Below are 21739 nucleotides of genomic sequence, written 5' to 3' on the forward strand. Positions count from 1 at the left end.
GTAGGGCATCTCAAACTTTCCAGAGAGTGAGCCCCCTTGTTTCCAGTAGGCACAGACTGTTACTTTGTGTGTGTGTGTGTTTGTGTGTGTTAAGTCAGCATGACGTTCATGAAAGGCCAGGGCACAATCCCAGTTTAATAGGATGTCTTAGTGTGTGTGCCTGGCAGCTAAGTGGTTCTTTGAATGAGTTTAATCATAATTTTCATGTCAATATATAGTATTATTGTGAATACAATTATTTTGAAGATTATTCTGCCATTTGGTATATCAAGGCAGAAAAGATTCTTTTGGTTTGTGCCAGTATGTGAATGATTGCTGAACTGACCAGATCCCCCCATGTTTTCTCATTGTGATGACTTCAGAACTAGGGCACTGCACTGATTTAGTCCCAGGAATAGATTTGAACCAGAGTTGCAAGGTCTATGAATGGATCAAAATGAGGACCTTATTCCAGTTTCATTTCTCTAGACTGGTTTTGTTTTGAAGATGCTCTGAAACATTTGAATCTAAGTATTCTAGATTGCAAATAAGCTTGCTAAAGACCCCACCACTCCCTACTGTCTGGTACCTAGTTATTTCTCCTCTGAATGTTACCTAGGTGGCATTTAAGTTTGGTGTCCTAATCCACAGAGTAGGTACTCATAGAGCTGTCAAAAGTCAAGAAGATGAATGTGAGGGAAGCAGACCTCTAGATCAGATCACTAGAAAAGACTGGAGGGCAGAAAGATGGGTAGGAACCCTCTTGCTAGAACAGATAGCCTGGGGCAGCTCCCCTAACCAGTGAGTGGAGACCACAGAAAGGAGTATCTTTGAAAGGACAAGGTGAGAACAGGGATCAGAAGAGGCAGGTGAAGCACAAGGTGGGCTGGAGTGTGGAGCAGCCCCAGGATGGTTCCTAGAAGGGCAATGATTCTCTATCAAGGGCAGTTGTAGGTTTCACTGGCATCCCCAAGTTGTGACTGACCATCTGCGTCTTGCTAGTCCTAGGTGTGTATGTGTGTGTGGTCAGTGTGTGTGTGTCTCCCCCTACCTGCCAGGGTCTTTGGAGCATGACGAGCCATGAAGGTAAAGCATGAATAACCCATAGAGATGGTGCCCCTGAGTTGTGAATTACAAGCTTTTCTCTGCCATCTGGGCATCACTTCAGCTCTGTCTGTTTGTTGGTCACAGAGACTAGAGTCAAGGTGAGGTGAGAGATCCACCTCGTGATGAGCCAAGTGACAAAGAACTTTGGAGCCACTTTTTTTTTTTAACTGCCACTGTGAGCTGGCACATGGCAGGGTCCTGCCATCCAGGTTCAGATGCTGGCTTTGCAATGACAGTTGCGTAACGTGGATACTTTTCTACTGACTTCTGGAAAAACTTGTTTCCTCCTCTGAAAAATATGTATGCTAATAGTCATTAGCTCATGAGGTTACTGTGAAAATTGAATGAGGTCATCTTGCAAATGTGCTTAGTGTGGTACCTGGCCCATTGCAAGCATTCAGTAAATCTTAGCTGCTCTAATGTTTAAATGGAGATTGGTAATTTGGTGGGTTTTTGTTCAGAATGCTCTAGCACTGCTAGTGCCTGGTGCTCACTCTCCCACTCCCGCAGCTCCAGGACTGGGCTCTGTGAGCAAGATTGAGGTGAGGGGGCTGATACTTGCAGTTTCTCTTTCCTAAGCTATGTTTTAAAAAAACGGGAGTGACACATATGCTTCTTTGACAAATATGTGTTAGAGTGAAATGAATTACCTTGAGATTCCATATCATCCAACGCTAAAATTTTTAACTGTGTCATAAAATCCTCAGAATGTTGGCTGGGGTAGTTCTTTGTGCATGAAGCTGAAAAATGATAGATAATTTTTCACTTCATAGAACATAAAATTGCTGTATGTTTTACATTCTCTTATCTGAACCTTTTAGTAGCACAGTCTAGGGGAAAATTTTATTTCTAGTTAAAAAGTAGTAAAGAAAATACAGACCTGTCGTTTTAGGTGTACATGTCTCTGGAAGGCAGATGGATGGTGAGATTTAGTAGATAACTAGGTGCCTCACCCTGACCTTGTCCTGGTATAACTAGGAAAGATTGTGATGCTGGAGATTTCAGAAAGTTGACAATGAAAATTCCTCTAATTTAAAAATTGTTTCAATACAACTCCCTATACTTACTGGAACCATCACATTAATTTTTAGATGGTCCTTTTTTTCAAAGGCTAACCTCCACATTTAACCTGGGTGCATGGGAAGAGAAGAATGACAGTGATTTCCTTAATTCAGGAAAAGTTAAAGAAACAAATCTATATTGTGCTAGAGCAGTGATCTTCTCTGTGTTTTATTTTCTAAAAAATGTGATGCTTGGCTGTCACTTTTCTGTTTTCTCAAGAAATACAGGATACAAAATATTTATAGAAAATCCTCATTCATTTTATTACTAATTTTAGGTTTAAATAAAATGTTTACTACACAGTAGTCCCCTTATCTAGTAATGATCATGCTGCTTTTATTGGTTGTACTGTGATAATATCTAGTCTGTGAAGTGTAGGAGGCCTTCTGCTGTACCACCTGCTGGGTAATGAGCTCGTGCTGCATACACAGAAGGTTTCTTTATAAATGACCATTCTGACATTTGGAAAAACTATACTGACCAACCACATCCCCTTACATAGTGATATAGAAGTTGTACAGAACACTTGTTTGTCCTTTCTGAGCACATAGCTTTCCTGTTGTTATGTATAATTCAACTAAGAAGTATAAATTGGATGAAGAAAATTCAAATTTTACAGGAGATTTTTTATTGAATAAATGACAGAACAAATTCCAGAATGGAGAGTGGATTAATATTATAAAAATGTAATTTCCTTCCATATTCATGTATAAATCTGATGTAATTCCAAGTAAAATCTAAATGAATTTCATAAATTTAACTTAAAACACACCCTAAAAATAACTGGATGAGAATAGTTAAATAAATCTGTGAATACTGTTAAAAGAAAAAGAGTAATGAAGGGAATTTAACCTACCAGGATACACACAATGCACACATGTTCTTTCCTAAGACTTTAGACAAAAATGTAATATAATGCAAATTATTATCATAATATGTTTATATGGCTTAATATGATGCATAACCCCAAATCAACCCTTGTACATGTACAAAACTACTTTCTTCCTTTAAAATTTTTTTAAGTGACAAGTCCAAATCTATATTTCCTATGAATAGGCTTAATCTTTGATTAAATCTACCCTAATACTAATACATTAAAATCCAATTGTAAGAGGTTATTTGGTGTAAAACAAAGTACATTTGTCAATTGTATGAGTAATTAGCATTGTATAAATGTATTCCTAAGGATGTGAGCTTAGTAACAAACTATTTAAAATTGCACTAAATCTTCCCCAAATACACTGAGTCAGTGAGTAAACTTCAGCCCTACCAAGTTTGGTAAACTGGGCTACTTTGTAATGTGCAGCAGGTCCAGGAGGATGTGTTGTAATCAGGAGGACACTGTGTAATCACTCTGGCCTGTGAGCTTCTGGTTTCCTCAGAATTGCTTGCATGTACGTGTACAATGCAATGATAACACGTACGTGCTATAAAATTATTTATAAGCATGAATTTCCTTATTTTAATATAGGAAGGTGTTTGATACAGGTTTCTTGACAAAGCCTCTAGAGTGACAACTGGAGATAAGTTGAATGTATATTTAACACATTGAACTATTTTTTAGTACTACATAAGACTCTTTTGGGCCCAAGAAAACATTGGAAGGGCCTAGGTACTGAAGCAGTGATTCACTCATTGGCCACCCTGGCAGCCTGAAAGCACACCCAAAGTGCTTAATGCACTCCTAGGCTGGGGTTAAGGCGAGAAAGATCTCGCCTGTTGTGGGTGGTTCCTAGCTGAAACCATTTCAGTCAAATTAATTTTATTATTGAGGGAACTTACTCTGTAGCTATACTATATAAATCCTAGAACAATTTCACATGTGATATGTATGCCATTTGGTAATGTAAGCTAGAACCGTTAATTGACCTAAAGGGAGAAAATAGAGATTATAATTTTTCTTACTGATCCACTTGTTCATCTATGCACCAACCATATCTGAAAGTTGAATCTCTTCCAGCGAGGAGCTGAAGACAGAGATGAGTAAGACTCACTTCCTATCCTGGTGGCCCTTGCAGCAGTCCAGTAAGGAATGGTCACAGGACAGGGCATGGAGCAGGGATGCCTGGGGAGTGGCTGAGGGCATGAAGGTGGGGGCTGGGGAGACTCCCACAGAGAATACAGCTGGTGCTGGAGGTGTCAGGAAAATCAGGTGGTCCAGGGAGGAGGGTGGGGGACAGTTTCCTAGTGAGGAACTCAGCTGTTTCGTGTGGCTGGACCTCAGGTGCCTGTTCAGAGAGGCTGCATGTAACCCATCCCAGGCTCACCCTACCACAACCACACTGGCCTCCCACGATTCCTTGAACAAGGCAGGTGAATCCTGCCCTCCAGCCTTGCAGTGGCACTTCCCTCTCACAGTGAGCTTGCCCAGGACATCCACGTTGGGTTCTCTCCCCCTGCTTCAGGCTCCTTTCGATTCTCACTTGCTCCATGACAGACCAGCCCCCTGTTTACAGTTGGAGCCCTCTCCTTTTCTGACACACCAGATCCCTCTTTCTGGTTCTACCTTTTGTTTTCCCAGAGCATTTCCCACCTTCTCCTGTACTGTTACAATTATTTATTCTGTTGCACATTTATATTTGTTTTCACCTGCTATAATGTTAGCACCTATTTTCTCTGATGATATATTCCAAAACTCATAAGCAGTATGGAGCACATAGTAGGTGCACTGCAGATATTTGTTGAGTGAATGAACAAAGATATTAGATAGGTCAGGCAGTTTTCTGAAGAGGTAAAACACATGGGTTGAAAGCTGTTCAGCTTGGACCAAGAGGGGAATCCCCATACCCACTGTTGTCGCCGCATTCTGCCATGGTTACTATCACTTGGACTAGGAACTGCATCCTCACTGAGAAGACACCTTTACCACCATGCTTACAAGGAGACTTTTGGCTCTCATCTATTATTTACTCGCTTCTCCGTCGATTTTGCCTGCTTGGCAGAAGCCGGGTAGCCTGAGTAATCCCAGTGACAAGGAAACGTGTGAAAATGGTTTTGGAATCTCCACTCATAGGCCTGAAAGTCAAGACGGATTTGGCATGGGAATGCGTGGGCCAGTTTTTAGTTTTTACCCTTATAGGATTCTCTTTTATCTGGTTAGCTAAAAAGTTATGTCACCCAGATGGTTGGTCACCCAGGGTCTGAAGGGCTGCAGACCCAGGACTCAAACTGGGTCTCAGTTCAAGGCCCCATATGACACTCTGCTGGGCATCTTGCAAGGTACATGCCACCTATTTTCTCAGTTAAATTTTATAGCAGCTCTTCAGGTGTGAATGAGTGCATTATTGCCAGTGTTTTAAAAATAAGAAATTGGAGCCTAAAGAGGTCAAATAATTTCCCAAGGATTAATCATTTAAGTTATTTAGTGATAAAATCAGGTTTTAAATTCAAGCAATTTTATTTCAGGGTCCATACTGACTATGCCAGCTACCTACTTTCTGTTTCTGTTTATTTATAAAAAGAAGGAAGATTTCCTTCTTTTGTCTCTTAATCAGGCTAAGAGGCACTTTGAGGTCCTTGACTGAGCAATGCCATGCAGACCCAGCAAGCTCTAGCCCAACTCTGGAAGTCAGCAAAGTTTACTTGGCAAGCATTTGGGTATCTGGGGTGCTGCACCACCTCCTGTGGAAGCCTGAGCCTGCTGTGTAGCTTCTCCCTTTGTCTCAGAACCACGGCCATCCATGAGAATGCTAATTCACCAGCTGCTGGCCTTAAGAACATGGGGAAAGGCAGTGCAGAAATGAAGCAGTGCCGAGCAACAGTTAATGTGGAGCTGAGGAAAGCTAAGGCTGACCACATGCTGAAAAGGAGAATGACGCTGCCTCATTCCTGATGACGCTGCTTCTCATTGCAGGAACACTGTGACAGCCAGGGCACTATAAATTGGTCTGTTGATGACATTGTCAAAGGCATAAATAGCAACAATTTGGAAAGGCAGCTCCAAGTGACTCAAGCTGCTAGAAATCTGCTTTCTAGGGGAAAACAGCACCCCTATAGACAACATAATCTGGGCTTGTTTGATTCCAAAATTTGTGTCCTTCTTGGGCAGAGCTGATTGTAGTTCCATTCAGTTTGAATCTGCTTGTTCCCCCACTAACTCTGCTTCCGGGACATCAGAACAGACCACGGCAGGGGTAGACGGTGGTGCTGTCCCAGCATCACTTCTCTGTCAGCCTCTCCCCGGGCTGACATCAGGGACCAGGCTGTGGGGGCCCTGGGAAGCATTGCAGGTGGCGGTTCAGGGTTCCGGGACTTGGCTCTCGGGTGTGGTGCAGCTGACCTGCTGTTGGCTCTTCTTGCGGTTCCTGGTAAGTCATCTGGATACGTGTCTTACCTGGATGCGCTTAAACCTCTGTCGCAGCAAGAATGCTACACCCAGCTCATATGCTGTTGAGCAGACTCTTCCTGCTATGGTTTGTCTTCTGCATCTTGATGACCAGAAGTATTAGCGGATGCCTGCTGGGCCATTTCCTACCTTACTGGTGGTCCAAATGGACGGACTGAAGTGGTTGTGAAGACAGGGGTGGTACCCCAACTTGTGAAGCTTTCAAGAGCTACTGAATTGCCAATTGTGACTCGTGCACTAAGAGACACAGGAGACACTGTCACTGGAACAGACCCAGGTTGTAATAGATGAGGGAGCACTTCCCGTCTTTTGCAGCCTGCTAACAAGTTCCAAAACTAATGTTCAGAAGGGAGCTAAGTGGACAGTGTTAAACATCACGCTGGCCGCCAGGACCCACTACGATCCATTGTAAATCGTGCATTAGCCCCGTTTCTTGTTGGTGTTCTCCCTAAGGCAGACTTGAGATGCAAAAGGAAGCTGTGTGGGCCGTGGCCAAGTGTACAAGTGGTGGCACAGTTGAACAGATTGCATACCTTGTTCATCGTGGCCTGATGGAACCATTGATGGACCTCTTCACTGTGAAAGATACCAATTGTTCTGGATGGCATTTCAAATATCTTTCAGGCTGCTGAGAAATTAGGTGAAACTGAGAAACTTAGTATAATGATTGAGGAATGTAGAAGTTTGGGCAAAACTGAAGCTCTACAAAACCATGAAAATGAGCCTGTGTACAAAGCTCTGTTAAATTTGATTGAGAAGTATTCTTCTGTAGAGGAAGATCAAAATGTGCCAAAAACTGCCTCCACAGGCTGCACAGTCCATGTTGGGGACGGCACTGCTGGGACTTTCAGCCTCCAGACTGCACAGCTGAGGTGTAAAGGTATTTGCTGTGTGCTGTGCTTGGCATGAGTGTGTCTCACTGTTTCTCTGCTAAGAACTCTTTTTAAATGGGGTTTGTTTTTGTGACACTTTTATAAAAGAAACTATACTTGAACAGTTCCAAACTACACATACTGTATGAAGCTTCTCCTTTCAGTGGGTCATTAAATTAAATTCCACCCTTTTCTTTACTTCACCAAAAAAAAAAAAAAAAGTTAATGGACTAAACACTTCATTTAAAAAGCAGAGAATATCAGGATGGGTGCTAAAGGGAGGACCAACTGTTTGTTGTCTATAAAAGATGATTTGTTTTTGATTTAAGTATACATAATAGTTGAAATTAAATGGATGGGGAAAAAAAGCTATCTGAACAGAAAGCATTACAGAGCTGGAGTCACTGTGTTAACAGCAAACACGTATAATTTCAAGACCAAAAATTGTTGTCAAGGATAAGAGAATTCCAAATTGATAAAAGTGTTAATTCATCAGGAAGTCATAACGAAAATAAATCTGTGTGAACCTAGTAAGAGAGCCTCAAAATACATGAAGAGAATATCAGTAGTATTAAAGGGAGAAATAGGAAATTCCACATAGTAGCTTTAAAAATCCTTTTTTTTAGCAACTGATAGAACAGCTAGACAAAAATTAATGAAGATACAGAGGGTCTGATTAACTATTACTTACTATGATCTAGTTGATGTTAGAACACTATGCCCCTAAACCAGAGTGTATATTCTTTTCAAGTATGTGTGGTATGTTTATCAAGGTAAAAACTCTGTGTATTGGGCCATAAAACAAGTATCAGTAAATTTGGAAAATTTGAAATCATACACAGTTTGGCCTCTGACCACAACAGAATTAAAGTAGAAATCAATAATAATGAGTTATCTTGGAAACCCCAAAATATTTGGAAAATAAACATCACACTTCTAAACAATTCCTAAGTCAAAGGAAAAATCACAAAGGAAATTAGAAAATATTGCAGTGAATGTAAGAAAAATAAAAGACATCAGTATTGGTGGCATGCATACAGTGTTTACAGGAGAGTTTACAGTATTAAATGTTTCTTTAAGAAAAGAACAATGTTTTAAAAATATTGGCCCATGGTTCCACTTTAAAGAGAGAAAAAGAAGAACATGTGAGAACATTACTACTCACCAGAGAGATTTGGGTTCAGAGCACAATGGGACACCACCACTCATTCATTAGAATGGGTAAAATTTAGAATAGTGACCTCATACCAAGTGTCGGCCAGAGAGCAGAGGAACTGGAGTTCCTCCCCTCCTGGAGCAAATGTACAATGGCGCAGTCACTTTGGAAAATTCTTTGGCAGATTTTTAAAGGTCAAGTTCCACCTATAAGTGGAGAAATTGGAACTTCGTGCACTGCTGGTGGGAATGAAAAATGGTGAAGCCACATTAGGAAACAGTCTGTCAGTTCCTCAAAATGTTAAACCTAGAGTTACCATATGGCCCATCAGTTCCAATCCTAGATAAATACCATGAAAATAAAAAACATAAATTCATGTAAAAACTTGTACATGAATATTCATATAACACTATACAGAATAGCCAAGAGTGGAGACAACCCAAATGTCCATCAGCTAGTGAATGGATAAGTAAGGTGTGATGTATCTGCACAGTGGAATATTACTAGGCAATAAAAAGGAATGAAGAACTGACACTTGCTATAACTTGTGGGAATATTATGCTAAATGAGGGAAGCCAGTCACAAAGACCACTTATTGGTCACATATGATTCCACTTATATGAAATATCCAGAGTATGTAAATCCATAGAGATAGAAAGTAGATAAGTAGTTGCCTAGAGTTGGGAAAACTGAGGGAAATGAAGAGTTCCTGCTAACAGATACAGCATTTTCTTTTTTGGAATGATCAAAATATTCCAAATGGATATTTGTACAATTCTGTGAATGTAAGAAAGAGAACTAAATTGTACACTTTCAGTAGGTGAACTGTATACTGTGTGAATTGAATCTTCATAAAGCTGTTGTGATACTGTGATTTATAATAAGAAATTTACATTTGGTCTTGGTCCCTATACCTTGGTCCCCAGAACTCCTAAAACCCTTGTAATTTCCCGAGTGATAAGTGAAATAAAGGAAAAAGGACTGTCTTGTTATTCTTTACAAGCCCTTTAAATTAAGCCTCAGTTTATGCTAACAAGGTAACTTTTGGAAAACTTGAAGTATGGGGGCTGGTTGCCAGGGGTACCAACCAGGTGATTAGAGTCTTGGAACTTAAACTCTACCCCACTTTCAGAACTCCAGGGAGTTGAGAGGGCTGAAGGCCGGGTTAATCAGCAAAGGCGATGGTTTCATCAATCACACCTATGTAATGAGGCCTCCATAAAACCCCGAAGGAACGTGGTTTGGAGAGCATCAGGGTTGGTGAACACATAGGGGTGCTGGGGTGGGAGGGTGCTGTGCCCTGAAGAAGCATGTAAGCTCTGCGCCCTGTGCGTCTCTTCTGTAGGCTGTTCCTGACTTGTGTTCTTTATAGCAAACCAGTAATCTGGTAAGTATGCTGTTTTCCTAAGTTGTGTAAGTTCTAACGACTTGTTTGGTTTGACTTGTTTGATGACTTATCAAACCTCAGGAGGTGGTCATGGGAACCTCTCGTCTATAGCCCATGTATCAGAAGCGCATGAGACAACCTAGACCTAAAACTGGCATCTGAATTGGTGGCGGGGGCAGTCTTATGGGACTGAGGCCTTAACCTGTTGGTCAGATAGTGGGTAGATAGTGTCAGAATTGAGTTATACCCAGTCAGTGCCTGCACAGAACTGCAGAGTTGCTTTGTTGCTTGGGGTGGGAAAAACATCCACGCACTTGGAGTACAAAAGCATTCTGTGAGTCTGGACAAACAGGTTTTCCTTTCAGCTGTATTAAAAAGTATGTACATCTACCATACAACCCAGCCCTTCCACATTTAGGTATTTGCTGAGGAGAGATGAAAATGGATGGCTACACAAAAGCGTGTATATTATACTCCTAACGTCTTTATTTGCAATAGCTCCAATCAAGAAACAACCTATGTCCATCATTATATGAATGAATAAGCAAAAAGTGGCATATTCATACAATGGAATACCACTCAGCAATAAAAAGGGAAGACCTACCGATGCACATAGCAGGTTAAATAAATCTCAGAATCATTATTTTGAGTGAAAGAAAGCAAACTCTAAAGGGCACACAGTATTTGATTCCATATTCTGTAAGATACAAGCCAGTTCACAGTGGTGGTTGTCTTGCACCGGTGCTGAAGGACCTACAGGCTGTTCCAGAGTGTTAGAAACCTTTTGGGGAGATGCGATGCTCTGTATCTTAACGTGGTGGTGGTTTTATGAGTGTAAGTAACTATCAAAAGTGATTGAAATGTATACTTTAAACAAATGCCTGGAAATAATATGTGAATAGATGTTCACTCTCATTGGTATCTAGCAAAGTACAAGTCCAGCTTAAAGGGTGATAGCTTTTCTCTCTGAGCAGACTGCAAGGAAACACAGAGTTTGACAGTACTCATTGTGGAGAGAATCATGGGTCCTCAGAGGAATGTTTATGAATGTTTGTAGCCACATCACTCATAATGGCAAAAAGATAAAAACAAGTGGGTCCAAATGTCCACTTTTAGGCAAATGTAAAATAATGTGTGGTTTATTTAAACTATAGATATATACAGGAATGGATAGTAATGAAATACCTCTTTATCAATACAAATGATTCTCAAACACATAATGTTAAGCAAAAAAGCAAGTCACACAGTAGAATTCTATTTATATAAGTTTCTATAACATTCAAAATGAAGCATCATATTGTTAAGGAATATTTATCACATTTGGAAAGACTTTTAAGTGCAAATGCAATGATAAACACAAAATTTAAGATGGCAGTTACTTGTGGAAATGTGGAGCTTATGATGGAGAGTGAACAGAATCTTTCAGAATTCTTGGTAATGTTACCTGTTGACTGGGTGGTAAATTCCTGGGTATCCTTTTAATGCTATTTTTTAAACCATACACATACGAAGTATGTCATAAGAGATTTTTTTCTTGTAGCTTGTGGAGAAGCACATGAAATAGTGTTAACCACAGAATAATTGAAATAAAATTCATCAATTTTAAAGTGCCATAAGAAAATTTACTGTGCCCAATAAAAAGAGAAAATAATTTAATATTGAATATAGGAAACATGAGTAAAACGGTAGAGATAAATTTTAATATAATTATGATTATAATACACGTATTTGTGTCAAATTACAAATTTGATGAGGGAGAAGGATCTATAATTTACATATAGAAATATTCAGAAATGTTGAAAATTACAGTATGGAAACAGATATAGACACATTAGGCAAAAATAAAGCAAATGAATGAAAAAGCAGTTTTAAAGGGAAATGCAGTTTAATTCAAAACAGTCATAAGAGACAAAGGAAAATGTAAAATATTGGAAAAATCAATCAGAAGATGCAATACTGCTGCAGTGGGTAGCCTAAAACTTCTGATGACAACAGTTGACAAAATTATAGGGAAAAAAGATTTTATTCAGAGATTTTAACACATTTGTTGGGAAATTTTCAACTCAAGTATACAAAAAAAGTACAAAAGATAATGATCTAATACAGAGAAGTTCCGTGTGTATATATGCGTGCATGCTTACCCACGTATGTATATTCTATATATAACTTTACATATAAAAAACAGAAATTCCCACTCTGCAGCCCATATGGAGTATTTACAAAAAAAGGATTCTGTAGCAGCCTGCCCTGCATATCTTAATACATTTACAGAAGAAAAATAGCTGAACAGTCTAAGTTTACTAAAAATATAGTCAAGTTAGATCTAATTAACAAATTAAGCTAAAAAAAAAACCCTTGTTTCAAAAAACCTAAAATAATACTACCAAAACAACCCTTGAATTAAAAAGGAAGTCACAAGAACAATACTGAAAATTGAATGACGAAGAAAAGCATTGCATACCAAAATGTGAGGAGCAGCACTAAAACAGTACTTGGATGCAAAGTTATAAATTTAACTAGAGATACAAAGAAGACTGAAAACAAGCTGAATTTTCAACTCAAAAAGCCAGGGGGAAAAAATGAGCATCAGAGTAAAATCAAAAAAGAAAGAATTATAAGGAAAGAAATGATTAAAACAGAGAACTATAATAAAAGCTGAGTCTTTGAAAGATTAATTAAATCTTCAGTATGACTGGTTATAGACAGAATACAAACAAAATCCAGAATGAGAAAGGACAAATTACTGCCACAAAGGGCATTTAGTCAAGAATGCAAGAAAATTTCAAAAATTTCAATATTAGAAATTATCACATCACTTATCTCAGGAACTGCAAGACAAAAACCTCAGGATAAACCCCTTTGGTGAAAAAAATGTATGTAAGTTCAAATCTATATATCGTTTAAAAATCTTCAAAAAACTATGGAATGTTCTTCATCGATTCAGTTGATATTTATTGAGTGCCTACTAAGTTCTAGACATTCTTTATGCATTGAACTATAACTGGGGATTGAATTCCTGTATATTCGTGTCATGTCAATATTCGTGTAGAGACATTCTTTCATAGGGAAGATAGTGTACCCATTTATAACCATTATGTAAACAGCTTTGAATTGGCAAATTGTATAACTACCTCTCTCAGGTCAGAAGCCTCCCTCATCCCTGCGAATAATGACTTCACTTTTTTCCTATTTGCCTTTATGTATATCAGCAAATATCAGCATCCATGCTCAGTGTTGTCTTAGAATCCTAAGACCCAGAGTTACCAAATGAAGTATAAACTACAGACTTTAGGTTTCAAAGGGTAGATGGTTTGTGTGTGTATTTGTGTGTCTTGTTTCTAACTTGACCTTTCCTTTCCTTGAGAAGGACAGGAAAGGCATTCCTAGATGGTTCTTTACATTTCCTTGGTTCAGAAGTGGCTCAAATCTAATTTTTTTTGCAGGTGCTAAATAAAATCAAGACAAAGTTAAACAGATGGTCACACCTCCCTCTTCTCATCTCAGTCAGCCTGATTAAAATGGTCATTCTTCCCCAAACTTGCGTGTCTTATGCAAATGCATCAAATATTTCCACAAACCATATGTCCAATATCCTAACTTAAGCATGGGTAGATTTATATGAAAAGTTGTTATTGGCACCCACTCTAATAATGCACTCTCAGAGATCCTCAAAGGAATTCTGGTGCAGTATTTTTGTTTGATACTCATCTATAAAACATACAAATTTGAAATCAAAGGTTTGAAAATATTAAGTTATTATAATATTATAAATATTAACAAGAAGCAATCAGTACCCCCAGAAGAATTCGCTGTGCACTTGACAACAATTCAGGCTTATGTCGTGTATAACAAGATGGCATTTTCAGCTTAAATAGAAATTTTAAAAGTCTTAATAACTTGAAAATAGTTCTTTTTATTTAATCTGAATTTAACCAAACCCCATTCTTTGCAAGGATCTAGCTTGAGCAAGCAGTGAATGAGTTGTCAGTGTACAGTTTCTGTTTACGTGGTGACATCTACTTGAAATGAGTTGAGTCGACGAGTTACCCTGGTCTGTGTAGACACGACTGTGAAGGTGTAAGGGTGAGACCCCCTCGACTGCTTCCTTCCCTGCAGAACTGCACACACACACGGCATATCTTGGAGACACTTTCCTATGTGATTATTATGCACACAACTTGACAACTGGTGTCAAGAGTATTTCACAACTTGAAGACAACTTCTAGAGTATTCTACAACTTGACATGGTGTCATCAGATTAGCTTCTTTTAATATTTTGTATAATTTTAAATCTAAAGAGCTTTGGGAGAGCACCAAGAGCATGTAATATGTTGCAGTTTGGCACATAAATTCATTCAGTACCCTGAGTATAGTTTGAATCTGTATTGTTTAAAAAGTTCATTCTGTTAAATCTGTCGGGAACTACTCTAGAATAATTTGGGGATACAAAACAAGGATCAAATTAATGAATGAGTAAATAAGAGAATTTTTGCTTAGGACCCTTAGTGGGCTGGCGGAAGGAGCCAGGCTGGGCTTTCAGGCTACAGAGGGAGTCCCGGGTCCACCACTCTGGACACTTACCTGAGTGCTTGGGGTCTCAGGCTCCATTCCAGCCATGGGGATGGTAAGACCTCACTCGAGGGAGTTTGAGGAGTACACCAGATACTAACATGTGTGAAGACCGTCTCCTAACACATGCGTGAAGAGCTCAGTCAATTTCTCCTATTCGTAGCAATATTCATAACATACTTTAGTAATTGACCATTTATGGAACATTTACTCAGTACATGGACAACTGGAAAATAATACATGCATGTTTCTCAGGGGAAACTCTCACTGATTTCGCTGATTTAGATTTCTGGGCACCTTTTCAAGATGTCAGTTAAAGTGGCTGCCCACATTTAGAAAGTTCTTATGTGAGGACTGTGCCGTATGGGGATTCTTGATTATCAGGTTAATTGGGACTGTCAGAATCTCTGTTAATTGGTCTCAAATTAAATTAGCGGTAAGTCCCCAGGCATAGCAAATGTTTAGTTATTCACACAAACACAGGTCATGGGCTCGGCCCCTCCTGGAGCCCTGGCACATGTCCCTTATTTGATGGATGTGCTCCTACTTTAAGAATCAAAGCTAATTACTGGTCCTTCTTGATTAAAAATGCATGATTTTAAAACAAATCTACATTTAATCAAATATTTTCTTAAAATAATTCTAAAATGTCTTACAAAATACACGATTAACATAGTGGAAATGTTATATAATGTTTATTGACTAAACAAATAGTCCAAATATAGTGCCACTGTGTTTACTTTCCCAAAAGTTCACAGAGTTTAAGCACAGTTTAAGCCCCCTGAGACTCCCTGAGGGATGTAGATGCAGAGAATCTGTTTTCCGGCTTACTCACTCCATTGTCTGTCTTCCCATCCCTAAGTAGGATTGTGCAGTGTAATTTCAATCAAGTAGACTATCTCTGACAAAGAGAACGTTCTCATGTTTGTGTGTCTAGTCGTTGATTCCTGCCGTAATACAGCTTCTGTATCAGGCTGAAGTCTGGGGTTTCTTCTGGTTTAAAGATGTTAGTTATTTCTCCTGCTGGGGCTGAGCCTGGTGCTCCCACTGCATGCACACTGTTACCAGGTAAGTGAAGCATCAACCTGTTTTTCAAGGTCTTACGTCTGGAGGTGGAACACTCCTGGGCATTCTGAGACAACTGGGACTGCTACACTATCCCAACAAAACCCCCACAGATTCGGCGGTTTTTAGAGGCATACGTTTATTCCTCATGGTTGTGGAGGCTGGAAGTCTGAGATTAGGGGATGAGCGTGGTGGAATTCTGGGGAGAGCTCTTCTCTGGGTTGCAGACGCCAATTTCTCATCCCATTTTCACATGGCTGAGAGCAGAGAGGGGAAGCAAGTCCTCCCATGGCTCTTACAGAGGCATCAGTACCCCTCAGAGAGCCCCACCCTCACAGCCTCAGCTAATGCTGATCGCCTCCCAGGGCCCCGCCTCCTAATGCTGTCACATTGGGCGGTAGGGTTTTGACATATGAAATCTGAGGGGCACAGAGAATATTTAGGCTACAACAGACCCCTTTCAGACCATTGTGGCTGTGTGTTTGGTTAAACTTTTACATGAGTCACAGTCAGCAGAGAACAGTGGTTTTAAAAAGTGGAATTGTACTGCTCTGCAGACGTACCAGACCCGTTAGTGGGATGGGAGTGCGAGCTAGAATCTGAATTCAAAACGCCCTGGTCATGCTGTGGTGGCACACCGGCTACTGAAGGAAAGAGTATTTCTGGGGCGAAGTGTCCCAAGTTGCAGATTTTAGCGACTGTCTGTAATACATGATGCAAGCCTGGTGCAGTGAGGGCGATGCTGCGGCTAGTGGTGTCCGAGGAAAGTGGAGGACTTCAGGAATGTGCTCTCATGCATTCATCTCGTCTTCTGTTTAATTTTTGACCAACCTGAGGCTCAGAGACTGCGTTCCCTTCTTTACCGAGAGACCAGAGCTTCACTCCTTAGCATGTGGACCTTCTACGTCAACACGTTACATAGTTGAATTTGGCCATCCTAAGAGCACCAGGTTGTATCTAGTCCCTTGTAAGTGGAAGGCTGCCTCATGCTGCCAGGTCCCCGGTCAGTTTTCCAAATGATTCCCGCAATTCTCTCAGTATGACCTAATCTCTCAGACTTTGGAGGTTCCAAAATCCACTTTTCAGCTGAGTCCCAACCACTTGGCCACCTTCCCCAGTCAGGTCCTCGGCTTTCCGGGAGACATGAACTGATGCTTATGATGGGATTTGGGGCAAGCCATCAGACTCTGTAACAGCATCTGGTATCTGCACAGCTGGCACGTGCATTATTTAGAAACCGCTGGGTGTGTAAAAGGGAAGAACCCTGGCCGTTCAAACTGGCGCATGTCTGTCTTGTGACACTTCCTCTGCTGCCTGGAATAGAACTCAACCCCCCCTCTTCCAGAGCCTCCTGCAGAATATGTGACTTGCATTTGTGGACTCAGCCTGGGGCATTTCATAACTCTGCCCTGGTAACCATGTGGTAACATGATTCACATGTTTTGCAAGCTGGGAGCTTGGGATGGTAAGGGGTATTAATAACACCTATCCGTGCTCCATATAGCATGACTGAATCAAGTACGACTCTTCTCGATCCTGGAGTGTTGACTGCAATAGCAGATTAATGTGAAATAAGTAAAATAAACACAGTTCAGAGCAGGCTTTTGCTGAAGTGGAACGAACACTTGGCATGTTTACCCGTAACTGGAATTTAACCTTTAACCACCAGACCCCACGAAGGGAATCCTCTTTCTAGGTGGACTTACTATCCTGAGCTAATCACTTGATACCGCGATACACTAGTCTTTTTTGTTGTTGTTGGTGGTGGTGGCAAGAATAATAAATTGGTTTGGGAGAATGAGTAAATTTTACTCATTATTGCTTTTTTTTTTGCTTAAAACTTACTACATAAATGCTTGGAACCCTGAATTCTAGATGAAATAATCTGAGTTTCTTCTGTTCCTGATTATAAACACTGGTCTACTATTCACGGATCCTGACTTGTGAGGCTGTTACCTGGTACAGATATGGTTTTGGTTTTGCCTACCTCTCTTGGGATTCATTATCTCATTCTTTTAATCATTCATCTTTATTGTATTTCTCCCTTAAGCGACTGTTTGATGTCTTCCCTGAGATTGCTTCTTGGGAAGCCCCCGGGAGCTCTCATCTACCATGATGGGCTTGCCCTGGCAGTGGGCCTCTATCCCACCATCCCGTAACTGTTTCCTGGGAATGATCACATCCCAGCAGGGTAACCATATCGGTTTCTGTTATCACCCCCGTAACATCTGCAGGGAGCAGATAGAAAACAAGTGCATGATGAGGTTAATCAGTGGGTAGGTCTGGGGGCCTGATCCAGCTGTGTCCTCCTCTGGCCGACACTGCTGCCCAGAAGGAAGGTGATTTTTGAGACACGTGGCTTTCCGTGGCCAGCAGCCTCGTGTCTTGCCTGGGCCCCTTCTCAGCAGCCCCTGGACTCCCGTTGTAAGTGACCCTTTCACACCTACAGACCCTGGCAGGGGGCAGATGAGCCTGATGGCTCAGTGTCCGGCACTGGGCTCCGGTCCTACCACGTGGTCTCTGTCCTTTGGTGCAGCCCGCTCTCCTTTCCCTGCTGCAGCCTGTCTTGTGGTCAGTCTGGTATCCAGACCTGGGCGTCAGTTCCTTTCTCCTGCTCTCATTACTCTGAAGACCAGAGTCCTGACCCCAGCTGCACTTTGCGGGACTGAGCCCCACCTTCCCTGAGCACCATCTCCTCACCTGCAAACTGGACTCAACAAAGACTCTCTAATCAGGTCTTGTGCAGGTTGAAGGAGCTCCTGAGAGCAGCAGTTCACAGGGTCAGTAAACTTCAGGTGATGTTCTTCCTTCCTGCCTCCCAGTGGAACCTCCTGTCACTGCGGGCTCCAACTTCGTGGGTCTGCACAGGCTTCCAGCTATGCCACTGAATAATACCCCATTGTCTGAATTTATCCACTCACCTATTGAAAGACATCTTGGTTGCCTCTAAGTTATGGCAGTTATCAATAAAGTTGCTGTAAACATCTCTTTTATTTTCCAAAATCTCCGTAGCCTAATACACGTGGCATTTAATTCTTGATTTTCCTTCCTACCTCCACCCCCAGGCACATCCTTTTCTGCCTGGAAATACTGTCAGTTGGATTTTGAACGTTATAAGAATAAATCTAACAAGGAACGTTATTGTGGAGGGTGCCTGCTGACTGGGAGGGGTGATTCTGTTTCTTTCGTAGGGTTCTCCTCAGAGACCTTGGGATGTCGCCCTGCCCCTAGCTGGGCACCAGGCCCCACTTGGAGCGAGGGATGTTCACAACACCTTCTCTACGCTGATCCTGGCCTGGGTGTGACACAGCCATAGGTCTACAAATCTCAGGGTATCGCCCCAGGGAAGAAGGCCTGGGGAGGTCGCGGGGGACTTGCCTGTAGGCATCCTGTGGGCCAGTTTGCCTGTAGGCATCCTGTGGGCCAGTGCCATTTCCAGACTGTCTTTGCAGACCCAAACTGCAGTCCAGGCTCAGCTGACTGATCCGGCGGGTGGCACACGGCTCTCTGGGCCGTGCGCTGGTCTGCACGGGGAGCTCCAGAACTTGACGTGGATCTGAACAAGCGGGGCCTTTCCTCTCTGCAAACTCAGACCAGTTCCCTTCTATGCACCTGACCTCACTTCCACTAAAGTCTAGGAACATGCGACGTCGGTGCTCTGTTCTCTTTCCTGTCTTCTGCTTGTTGCCAAAGGGCCTACCTTCCACTGGCATTTTAACCTGAGCAGACAGTCCCTCACTGAAGGGAACAAAAGCCTCTACACCCCCACTTCCACCCCAGCTTCTCCGCCCTCTTCCTCCAAAGCCACATTTCCACTTCTCCCCTTCATTCACTCGTCATAGAATAACATATTCCATTTTATTTCCCTCTCCACGTTGCTAGGTGGAAGGGATGCTTCTGTCTCCTGTTGTCCTTGCTCTCAGCAGAATTCAGTCTGGTCACTTTTTCCTTCTTTCCTTTGCTTCTACCACGCCATATGCTTTGGCCCTCTCCACCCGGCTTGCTTCACCTTCATCCCCTTCTCTTACGTTGGCGCCTCTGCCTCACCCTTCGTTCTGAGACTAGTTCAAGGCTCTATCCTCGGACTCCTGTGCTTACTTCCACCTCGGGTGATTCGATCCAACCTGTGCCTTCAGTTGCCATCTATATACACATGCAGTTCGCAAAGCATGTCTCTAATCCTAGACCTTTCTTCAGAGCTTCAGAATAGTGCCTCCAGCTCTCAGGTCAGCAGTTCCATTCGGGTGTTAAGGCCCGTCTCAGCACAGGGAAGAGGTTGATACCTGTCCAAATGCTTAAGCCGGAAATCTGGAGCCTTCCTCAGCAGTCACTGCCGCCTTCCCTCCCCTTGCAGTTTGTCGCCAGCTCCCCAGCAGGGGTGCCTCCTGACTGCACCCCTAATCTCCATTCTTTGTCTGCATTACTGCTCATTTTCTTTGTTACGTCACCTCTCATCCCCTGGTTTTTACATTCATTTTTCTGTTCTGCACTTGCAGCTAGAGTGTCCTCTACATTGAAGGCTTCCTTACGTTTTAAATGCCTCTTCATTGGCTTTTCAGGGCACTTTGATGAGCCCTCAGTCTCTAATGGTACTGGTGACACCTCCAGCATCTCACTGCATCTCTGCTCAGACTCCCTCTCACCTCCTGGCTTCATCCTCACGTCTTTCTCTCCGTTCCTGAGGGCTTCACACCCCTGTTCTCTCTGGATGACCCCCCCCCCATGACATTAATAATTTCTTCTCCTCCTTCAGACTTCTGGGAAAGCATCGTCCCCTTGGTGGCTCGGACTTGTTCAGGTCCCTGTCACACTGTGAGCTCTTCCTCCTGGCGTTGGTCATTGCTTGAAATTTTGTGTGTAGATGACAGTGTGACACTGAACCTCTAATACAGAGCCTGGCCCATAACAGCTATTCAGTTAATATCTTTTGAATGAATGAACAAACGAATCACTAAATGAGAGAAAAAGAGGGCAAACCCATTAAGTGATGTGTTACGGTGGACCAGGCTTCATCTGATGGAGGGAGCCTACATACTCCTTTCAGTCCCTTCATTTATATTTAGTAAGAACTATTTATTTAACATTTGTCAAGTTTCAGGTATTTCGACAGGTATTTCCTTGCAAGAAGTGCTCCCCAGTTAAATCCTCAGGGTTTTCAGTCTCGGTATTTGATGCTTTCTGCAGCTGGTTCTGACACGATGGTGACGCTTTTTGTCTGGAGGTTAGCTTTGGGTAACCTGGTGGCAGGGGAGGGAGCTTGCTACCCCTGCTCTCTCCGCATTGCCTGCCCTGGGGAGGGGAGCGGGTGGAATCCTCCATGTGTGCGCAAAGGAAGAGAAGGCCGTCTGCTTGCAGGGTGACCTTCTTGGTAACGCACATTTATGGCCGACAAGATAAAGATCCAGGGTGGCTTGGTGATTCTGTGCCTCCCCAGTGGTAAGACATTCTTCCATCCTGTTTTTGGACCCCATTACCTGACACCAAACTATCTAAGTGAACTTGAGCCCAAAGTCAGACTTCTAGGGCTGAGAGAAACTGTACTGAGAACTGGGAGTTTGATGGCGTTTTTGAAGATTATCTCTGCTGGCCAGCTTTTTCGTGAGTCTTCCAAATCCATCCCAGTTATATCTTGAGAACAGCTTTGTCATTTTTTCATCATAAATCAGCCCCCTGAGGGAAAAGCAGCTCTTAACGCTTCATGCTTTAGCACACCCCTGCTTCAAGAGCAGGTGACGAGCAAACATTCTGAGCTCTTTGTTCTGTTTTGTTTCAGAGGTAGCATTGTCTAGATTTTTTCTTAGTTCATTGTCTGAGTGTTAACAGACTCGGGGATTTGAAGATACCCCGGTGTGCCTGCAAGTGAACACATGTATACACTCACACAGAAGCCAACAGGCAGAAGTGTTTGCCCTGTAGGCCTAGACAACCAAACGATGGATACTTGAATGTGTAGCTCATATCTTATCTCTGTTTGTGTTAGTATGTTAGATATGTTGTTTTGCTTTTGCATATTTGCAGATTACATGTTTTTCAGGTTTTAAGAAGAGCATTTACCAAGTTCCCTCACAGAATACAATCAGCTTCTCGAGCCAGCCTGGCTTATCTGCCAGAGAACCACTCAGTTTTCTGAAAATGTTGGAGGAAGCCGGCCCTCCTGCCAAACTTTTCAGGATTAATTTATAGCTCTCTTTGTAGCT

The 21739-nt window shown here is 42.0% G+C and overlaps 1 long non-coding RNA gene and 1 pseudogene across 1 annotated transcript in view; both read left to right on the top strand.

Annotated features, from left to right (window-relative positions):
- Positions 1-21739, top strand: part of LOC140691429 (uncharacterized) — a 151237-nt gene that overhangs the window by 3338 nt on the left and 126160 nt on the right. The window lies entirely within an intron of this gene.
- LOC116277051 (importin subunit alpha-1 pseudogene) lies at positions 1060-7402 on the top strand (annotated as a pseudogene).

This window comes from Vicugna pacos, chromosome 35, assembly GCF_048564905.1.
Source record: "Vicugna pacos chromosome 35, VicPac4, whole genome shotgun sequence".
NCBI classification, from domain to species: domain Eukaryota; kingdom Metazoa; phylum Chordata; class Mammalia; order Artiodactyla; family Camelidae; genus Vicugna; species Vicugna pacos.